Here is a 9,669-nt window from a genome sequence, read left to right as displayed (position 1 = left end):
ACCTGGTTACCTAGAATTTATAACTGAAGTTTTTAAAATGATATTTGCATGTAAATATCCGTAAGTGGCAAAAGGCTTGCCTATCATGCAGGAAGGCTCTGGATTCAACCCACAGTACCACAAAGGATATACAGAACAGCCTTGATTTTAAAGATGTATTTTTGAAAGATGTTTTATCGGTACCCTACAACCTAGGGGGGGAAATATAGTGTTTTCATTTCCCCCGTGGTGTGCATGCAAGAATGAAAAAATGTTTAAAACACACACACACACACAAACTACAAAACTACATTTTTTAGAGAGTTAGACTATCTTATTAAGTATAGGTTTGCTAAAGGTTATTCTTACATGCTTGGAATTTATTAACTATTTCTGGTATCAATAATTTTATTAGTTTCTCTTCCTTAACGAGTTAAAAATACTAAGAAAAACTTTATAAAACATCTTTGTGGCTGTTGCATTGGGTGTGGTTACTGGGAAGATAAAGGTGGATGTATATTCTTCACACTCTTTCAGCTGTAAAAATACTCACCTTAGACAATGGGTCCACAGAGTGGGTGGGAACTTCAGGCCACACAGACTTAAAGTGACAGCCACACTGAGTAGGATTCTCTGGAAGTCTGGAGTCTACAGTGGGATAAATTCATCTTTCTTCTTTCCTCGAAGGTTTCAGTCTGCTGAGCTGGAACTCTGACGGGAATAGCTGACCTTCATGTTTGCTCTCCACCTGTTTTTCTTGATCTCACTCTCTGGCTCCATACATTCCAGGCTGCTCAATGGATCTGTGATGAGCTTGCAAAATAGAGGGAATTTTCTCGCTCACTTGCCTGAAATCTTGGCTCAAATTCATCTTTTTAAACAAACGAATAAGCTCCAAAAATGCCCACAAGTTCAGCTGCTAGAACTTCTTTAAAGATCTCCCCAGCCAGTGGTCTCATAGTTTGGGCCTTCCTGAGGCCTGTGTACCTAGATCCACACGGTTCTTTTTCTTGACTTCTCTTTCTTTCACATAGACTATTCGGCCCACCAAGGAATCTTGTTGGTTTTACTTTCAAAATCCAGTTGCTTCTCAGCTGTTCTGTGGCTGCACATAGGTCTAGGCAAATCTAGTGTCTAGATTATGACAATGGTCTCCTACCTGGCCATCACACATCTACCTTTACTACCCAATGCATGAGCCAGAGTGACATTTCTAGACATAAGACCACTGTGTGACCTCCCTCCACAAAGACCTCCAGCATTTGCCTCACTCGCTCAGACTAAATGCCAATATCAACACCAAAACTGACCAAGTCCTGCCCTATTAGCTTTCCCACCCTTACCTGCTCCCTGTCTATCTCCAGCTCTGCCAGCCATTCACTTTGCTACAGCCATGCCTTTTCTTCTTATTCCTGGGAAATACTAGAACATTCCATGAGGTTTTTCAATGCTCCTCCCTCTTCATGAAACATTCTCCCTTCAGAGAGCCAAGATGGTCACAAGTCTCCTGCTCTCGTGCCCCCTTACGGTGTAGAGAACTGCATAGTGCCGCACCTTAAAGATGGCGCTGGCTTCCGCCTTCCACCCCCCCCCCCATCAGTGAGTGCTCTCAGTCACAAACAACTCCATATATGGCTAAGACTAAGGATCTGGCTTGCTTCCGCATATCTGGACTTATCTGCATCTTCCATGTGGCATGCTTGGGTTGGCTACCCAGAGGCTATTTAAGCTGTGGGCTGGCTTTCCCCGGGGTCAGAAGATTGTTCAAGGTTCCTGAATAAACTGCAGAAAGAAGAGTCAAGTGTTGCATCTTCCTTGCTGGTCGAGGCAGTTGCGACAAGTGGTGGCCCGTACAGAGACCGTCTCATTGAGGACTCAGAACTTTCTGCAGTCAGGGCAGTGCACTGGTAAGTTCCCAGGTAAGGTGAGAATCTGTGACAAAAGTGGGTAGTATGCTCTCCTCTGTAGATAGAGAGCAAGCAGGGAGAGTTGGCGGAGCAGCGAACCGAAAGTAAAAAGGGAGATAGCTTGATTATGGGCGCTTCTCAGTTGCACCCAATTTTTTTGGCTCTTAACAAGCTGCTTCGTTCTAAGAATTTAAAGATTAAAAGGAGTATCTTAGAAAGATTTTTAGAGAAGTGCGATGCCGATGCACCATGATTCGCAGTCTCTGGGAGTCTGACGATCCCGTCATGGGAGAAACTAGGAAAAGATCTAGGTTTTGCTTTTGAACAGGGGACTCTTAAAGGTGGCGTGAGACCCATCTGGAAACTTGTAAGGGGCTGTCTTGAGGACCAACGATGTAGTGAGGCAGTAGAGAATGGACAGGCCGCTTTAGAGATGTTACAGGAGGAAAGGTCAGAACAAGCGGACAGTGAGAGGGGAAGAAAAAATAAGAATAAACTGTACCCAGATCTTTAAGACATAGAAAATTCAGAGTCTATAGATTCAGAAGAAGAGCTACAGGTGCTCATAGAACAGATGGAGAGAACAAGAATAAGAAAGAGAGAAAAGGGGAGAGAGAAGGGGGACCCTAAGAGGGAGGAGTGTTGTGAGCCTTCCTCATGCCAAGTAATGCTGTAGGCACCCCCTCTTTATGCAGAAGGAGGGAATGGCAGCTCGGGGTGCTCTTTTTCCCCAGGAGTCTGGAGTACAGTAAGGACGGAATTATGCTTGGCTTATCCAGTGTTTCAGGATCCACAGGGGAACAGATATGAGGAACCTTTAGATGTTAAGATTATTAAATCTCTGGTTGAGTCTGTAAGAACTTACGGGACTAGCGCTTCCTTCACGGTGGCACAGGTAGAAGCCCTGAATCGATATTGCATGACACCCAGTGATTGGAGTGGGCTTGCTCGTGCATGCTTAAGCCCAGGACAATATTTAGACTGGAGAGCCTTTTTGATGGAGTTTGCAAACAAGGAAGTGGCTGCCAATCAAGCAGCAGGAAACCATGCTTGGGATAGGGACATGCTACTTGGCCAAGGTCGTTTTGCCAATCAGCAGACCGGGTACCCAGTTCAAGCCTTTGAACAGGTTAATAGAATTGGCATTAGAGCCTGAAAGGCCTTGTTCAACCAGGGGGAAGTGAGCGGCAATCTTACCAAGATCCTGCAGGGCCCCACTGAGCCATTCTCAGATTTTGTCGCTCACATGGTTGAGGCTGCAGGCAGACTTTTCGGGGATCCAGATCAGGCTATGCCACTGATAAAACAGCTGATATATGAACAATGCACGAAGGAATGCAGAAATGCTACAACCCCTTACAAAAGCCGAGACCTTGAGGCATGGATGAAGGTTTGTAGAGAATTGGGAGGGCCGCTTATGAACGCAGGCCTAGTGGCAGCAGTGGTTCAGTTGACACAAGGGAAAAGAGCAGCTTCAGGTGCTTGCTTTAAGTGCAGCAAAGTGGGACACTTAAAACGGCACTGTACAGAAAGAGGAGGTGCCCTTCAAGGGCCTGATGGTCAACATTTAGCTCAATGAGACATATGTCCAAGATGTAAAAAGGGGAAACATTGGGCAAATGAGTGCCGGTCTGTAAAGGATATAAATGGCCAGCCTTTGCCTCAGATGCCTGCAGGCTCCCGTTCAAAAAAAGGGCAATGGGGCCCCCGCCCCCAGGGCCCGCAAATATATGGGGCAGTCAAGAGTCAGAATGAGGACACGTGTCAGGGGGTGTGGCCTAACTGCCGACATCTGAAGGACCCTGGAGAGCCTCTGCGGGCTCAGCAGGACTGAACCTCCGTGCCACCACCAGACTCGTATTAACTCCCAAAATGGGGGTCCAGCTTGTAGAAATGGACTTTAAGGGGCCTCTTGATCCAGGAAGAGTAGGGTTACTTATAGGGAGGTCTTCTACGACATTGAGGGGTCTAAAAGTTCATCCTGGAATTATAGATCCAGATTACACTGGAATAGTCAAAATTATGATGGAGTCACCTAAAGGCATTTCTGCAATTTCTCCTGGAGATCGGATTGCTCGGCTTGTACTCCTTCCCAGTCTTCATGGGTAGTTTGAAGCCTGCAGAAAGAGGAAATTGAGGTTTTGGCTCCTCAGGCACGAACTTAACCTTTTTGTCCCTTGACTTGGACCAACGGTCAGTTTTAATGCTTAAAATAGATGGAGAATGCATTCTTGGCCTGTTGGATACAGGTGCTGATAAGAGCATCATAGCCAAGAAGGATTGGCCATCAGGATGGTCAATTCAAGCTTCCGTTCAAACCTTACAAGGCCTGGGTTATGCAAGAGCCCCAGATATGAGTGCTAGACAGTTGCAATGGAGTGACGATGAAGGCCATTTGGGAAGTATTCAGCCTTATGTCCTAGAGCTCCCCACTTCCCTGTGGGGGAGGGATCTTCTGAAAGATATGGGATTTAAATCAGTAATGAGTATTCCCCAGCTTCACAACAGATGATGACAGAGATGGGCTATCGTCCAAGTTTCAGATTGGGAAAAAGACTGCAGGGGCAGAAAGACCCTATATCTGTACAGCAACACCCTTCTAGGAAGGGGCTGGGTTTTTCTTAGGGGTCACTGGGGAGGAAATTCCCATCATATGGAAAATGGAGGAGCCAGTATGGGTTCCTCAGTGGCCTCTCTCCTCTGAAAAATTAACAGCCACAAATGAGTTGGTAGCAGAACAGTTAACCCTGGGCCACATCAAGCCATTCATCTCCCCTTGGAACACCCCTATTTTTGTAATTAAGAAAAAAATCAGGGAAGTGGTGTCTATTGCATGACTTGCAGGCCATTAATAATCAGATGCAGCTCATGGGGCCAGTACAATGTGGGCTGCCTCTACTGTCTTCCCTGCCTGCTTCGTGGCCTGTAATTGTGATTGATTTGAAAGATTGTTTTTTCTCCATTCCCTTGTTTCACAAGGATAGTGAAAGATTTGCCTTTACTGTTCCATCCCATAATCATGAAGAACCAGACAAAAGATATGAGTGGGTTGTTTTGCCACATGATATGGCCAATAGCCCCACTATGTGCCAGCTGTATGTTGGGGAGGCTATTGCACCGTTGCGAGAGAGATTCCCTGCTCTGAGATGCGTTCATTATATGGATGACATATTGCTAGCTGCAAAGGGCGAACAAATGCTGGACCAGGCCTATGTGGAGTTAGTTAAATTGCTTGAAAGGAAGGGATTATTTATAGTCCCTGAGAAGGTACAAAAGGATAAGATTGTCAATTATTTAGGAGCACGAATTTGTGAGAAGCAAATTATTCCACAAAAAAAGGTAGAGTTGAGAAAAGATAATTTAAAGACCCTAAATGCTTTTCAAAAGTTGCTAGGAGATATAAATTAGATTAGATGTTATTTAAAATTACCAAATTCTGAGTTAAAACCCTTATATAATGTTTTAAATGGAGATTCCACTTTGGATTCTCTGAGGCAACTGACTAAGGAGGCCCAAGAGGCATTGAGGAAGGTGGAGAGTAGATTACAAGATGCCTTTTTACAAAGGATTCAAGAGGGTCAAGATATTGTTTTGTGCATTCTTCCTTCATATCACCAGCCTACGGGGTTGTTATGGCAAAACGGGCCATTGCTTTGGATTTATCCCAAGATATCTCCAGCCAAATCTCTTGAGCATTATCCTACTGCTGTGGCAACTTTAGCCCTGACCGGGATTCAACAGTGTTTACAATATTTTGGGACTGCCACCACCACCATTATAGTGCCTTATTCCAGCCATCAGGTTAAGATTTTGTGTGCTACGATAGATGATTGGGCTATTTTACACTGTGGCTTTGATGGCAGCATAGATAACCACTATCCCAAACATCCAATGTTGGGATTTTTTAAGGAGCATCCTGTGATAGTTCCTAAAATAACATCATCGCAGCCTATTTCAATGGCCCCAAATGTATTTACAGACGAATCTAAGACAGGCTGTGGGGTGTATATGATAGACAAACAAGAACCTGTACTGCATCAGTTTCAACCTGGCTCCCCTCAGATTGTAGAATTGAAAATTGTAGTTGAAGTCTTTAAGGTTTGTCCTTTTGCATTTAATCTAATATCAGATTCCGCTTATGTTGTTAATGCCCTTAAAATTTTAGAAGTAGCTGGACCTATTAAAAGCTCCAGTCCAGTTTGCCTTTTGTTTGAGTAATTGCAACATTTAATTTGGCAGAGAAGAAGCTGTTTTTACATCCAGCATATTAGAGCCCATACAGGTCTGTCAGGACCCTTGAGTGAAGGAAATGATATAGTTGATCAGTGGACTAGGATGGACTGTATATTCATGAGTTCTGCCTTGGAGAAGGCGAGGACTTTTCACAAGACTTTTCATGTTAATGCTAAAGCATTACAAGAGAAATTTCATCTCTCTCGAGCAGATTGCTCTCAATGTGTGACTCATCAACATCCACCCAGTATGGGAGTAAATCCACGGGGTCTACTCCCTCTAAAAATCTGGCAAATGGATGTGACACAAATATCTGAGTTTGGAAATATAAAGTATGTACATGTATCTGTGGACACCTGTTCAGGCGTAATACACACCATGCCTCTGACTGGAGAAAAGGCACGCAATGTCATTGCCCATTGCCTGGAAGCTTGGGCTGCCTGGGGCAAATCTCAACAATTAAAGACTGACAATGGACCAGCTTACGTAGGTCAAATGTTTGCCTCCTTTTGTCTACAAATGGAGGTGCAGCTTATTCATGGATTGCCATACAATCCTCAAGGACAAGGCATTGTAGAGCATACTCATCACACTTTAAAAGAATGCCTACAAAAACAAAAAGGGGGGATAGGCCACAGCTGCACCCCAAAAGAGAGACTTTCCCTTGCTTTATTTACTACAAATTTTTTAAATTTGGATGCTCAAGGTCGTTCTGCAGCTGATAGACATCAGGACCCCCATGGCCCTGCTAAAGGGATGGTCAAGTGGAAGGATATCCTGACAGGGCTCTGGCGTGGGCCTGATCCCGTGCTGACATGGGCGCGAGGCTCTGTTTGTGTTTTCCCACAGGACCAACAAGATCTGATGTGGGTGCCAGAGCATTTGACTAGAAGAGTTCAACATGAGGAGCATCATGATTGTCACTTGCTTTTATGCCCAATGCTGGAATGCTATTACTCACATGCCTCGCTGGGTGCCTGTGCCTGTTTATGCTCCCCATGCCATGACTTTGTTACCCTATGGCAAATCGCTCAACTTGACTACTTTACCCATGCTGCAAACTTGTCTAAGCAATTGTCTAGTTATCTTTTAGGTAATTGGACTGGAGAATTTGATACCATGATGGAACAACTGAGGGTAGCCATTGTTACGGTGAACTCTACCCAAGTGGATGCAGGACTAGCCACAGGATTGTCATCGTGGATTACTGCTGCCATGAATCATCTGAAGGAGTGGGTGGGCTTGGGGGCGTTAGCTGGCCTCTTGGTGTTGGTCTCCCTGATTTGCCTGTGGTGTATATGCAAGATCAGGTTTTCTCAATAACTCAATGCAGCCATGATTATTCAAGCCTTTATGGCCATTGAAGCAGGACAGTCCCCCCATGCATGGTCAGCCACCATGAAAAGGTAATTTGACGCATTCAGGGTACGAGGCAAGGCACTGCACTCAAGGACGGCTATTTGCTGACCTTGAGAAGAGCACGCCTGGCTGCATGTGGGTTGATGCCCAAGATCCCACCTCTGGAAAATGGCATTGAGTCAGTCTGGCACTCTTTGCGTGGAAGACACCTAAGGAGGATCAGTACAGGGCTCTTATTTCACGGAGAGCAGGCCTCTACTCTTACCTGTGGCGTCTGAAAACAAAAGGGGGGAACTGTAGAGAACTGCATAGTGCCGCGCCTTAAAAGATGGCGCCGGCTTCCGCCTTCCACCCCCCCCATCAGTGAGTGCTCTCGGTCACAAACAACTCCATATATGGCTAAGGATAAGGATCTGTCTTGCTTCCGTGTATCTGGACCTATCTGCATCTCCCATGTGGCATGCTGGGGTTGGCTACCCAGAGGCTATTTAAGCTGTGGGCTGGCTTTCCCCGGGGTCAGAAGATTGTTCAAGGTTCCTGAATAAACTGAAGAAAGAAGAGCCTGTACTGCGCCTTCCTTGCTGGTCGAGGCGGTCGCAGCATTACGGTTTTACTTTTTCTAAAAAAATTAGCTTCTGGGGAACATTTTACTTAACCCCTCTACTTAAAATTATACTGTAATGCATACTTTCTATTCTTCCTTATTTTACTTTTCTATGTAACATTCATCTTCTAGTATCCTACACAACTTTAAGTTTTGTCTCTTCCCTATAAATGCTGTAAGGAAATCAAAAGAAAAGCATTTGGTTCATATCTATATTACCAGTGCCTAGCAGTTTATTACATAACAGATGCTCACATTTTCTTGAATACTCTTAACAGCCCAGCTAGCTGATCCCTATTATCTTGAATGGCAGTTATACTCACCACTTTATCACCAACATGGCCTATATTATTTTGTACCTAACCCCTCTAGCAGTACTGCAAGCTTCTTAGTGGCCAGTCATAGTTCCCTGGCTCCATCAGGTCATACAGATGTGCTTTGTGTTGTCTTTGTTTCCTCTTCTGTTGCTATGGAAAAAAAAATACTCTGACAAAAATGATTTGAGAGAGAGAGAGAGAGAAAAAGAGAGAGAGAGAGAGAGAGAGAGAGAGAGAGAGAGAGAGAGGGAGAGGGAGGGACTTAATTGGCTCAGAATTCCAGGTCACAGTCCCCAGCAGGGAAGTCAAGGGTACGAGAACCTGAAGCAACCAGTCACATCACACCACAGTCAAGGGTAAAGAGTAATACCTGGATGCTAGGGCTCAGCTAGCTCTTTTCACACATACAATCCAGGTTTCCCTTCCTAGAAAACGATGTTGCCTGCCAGTGAGCAGATCTGCCCACTTCAGTGAACCCAGTTAAGAAAATCCCTCACCCTTTGCCGCCCGACGCCGCCGAGGTCGCACATGTGAGGCCTGTCCGCAGCTGCCGACATGCACTACGTCGCCTCTTATTTGCTTGCCGCCCTTGCAGGCAACTCCTCTCCCAGCGCCAAAGACATTAAGAAGATACTAGACAGCGTGGGTATCGAGGCGGACGATGACCGGCTCAACAAGGTCATCAGTGAGCTGAATGGGAAAAACATTGAGGATGTCATCGCCCAGGGTGTTGGGAAACTTGCCAGTGTGCCTGCTGGTGGAGCTGTGGCTGTTTCTACTGCCCCTGGCTCTGCAGCTCCTGCTGCTGGTTCTGCCCCTGCTGCAGCAGAGGAGAAGAAAGAAGAGAAGAAGGAGTCCGAAGAGTCGGATGATGACATGGGATTTGGCTTGTTTGATTAAATCTCTACTCCCCTGCAAATAAAACCTTTTTATGTATCTTGAAAAAAAAAAAGAAAAAAGAAAAAAAAACAAAAAAAAAAAAAGAAAATCCCTCACCAAGCACGTCTACAGGCCAAGCTAATCCAGACAACTCTTCACTGAAACTCCCCAGATGAGTTCCTAGTTCTAAAGCCTGCGGGCTCAACTAAGCACATTGTATCATTATGGAACTAGTCCCGAGCATGGAGCCTTCCTGATAAAGTCTTACTCGCAAGCCTAAAAGATAATTAAATGGCTCTGTATTAAGACACTAGGTTTTGGTGTCACTTATTACATAATAAAATCCTTATAACATGATTTTAAGGAGTTATAAATAATTCTCTTCTGGGTA

The 9,669-nt window shown here is 45.0% G+C and overlaps 2 pseudogenes; one reads left to right on the top strand and one right to left on the bottom strand.

The window, feature by feature from the left end:
* Positions 1-643: 643 nt before the first annotated feature.
* Positions 644-941, bottom strand: LOC146894926 (protein CEBPZOS pseudogene; annotated as a pseudogene).
* Positions 942-8,935: 7,994 nt separating this feature from the next.
* LOC148122095 (large ribosomal subunit protein P2 pseudogene) lies at positions 8,936-9,314 on the top strand (annotated as a pseudogene).
* The last annotated feature ends 355 nt before the right edge of the window (positions 9,315-9,669 follow it).

This window comes from Myodes glareolus, chromosome 5 (genome assembly GCF_982192425.1).
Source record: "Myodes glareolus chromosome 5, mMyoGla1.1, whole genome shotgun sequence".
In the NCBI taxonomy this organism is placed as follows: Eukaryota; Metazoa; Chordata; class Mammalia; order Rodentia; family Cricetidae; genus Myodes; species Myodes glareolus.
Note: the sequence above shows the minus strand (reverse complement) of the source record. Positions and strands in the feature narration are given on the sequence as shown.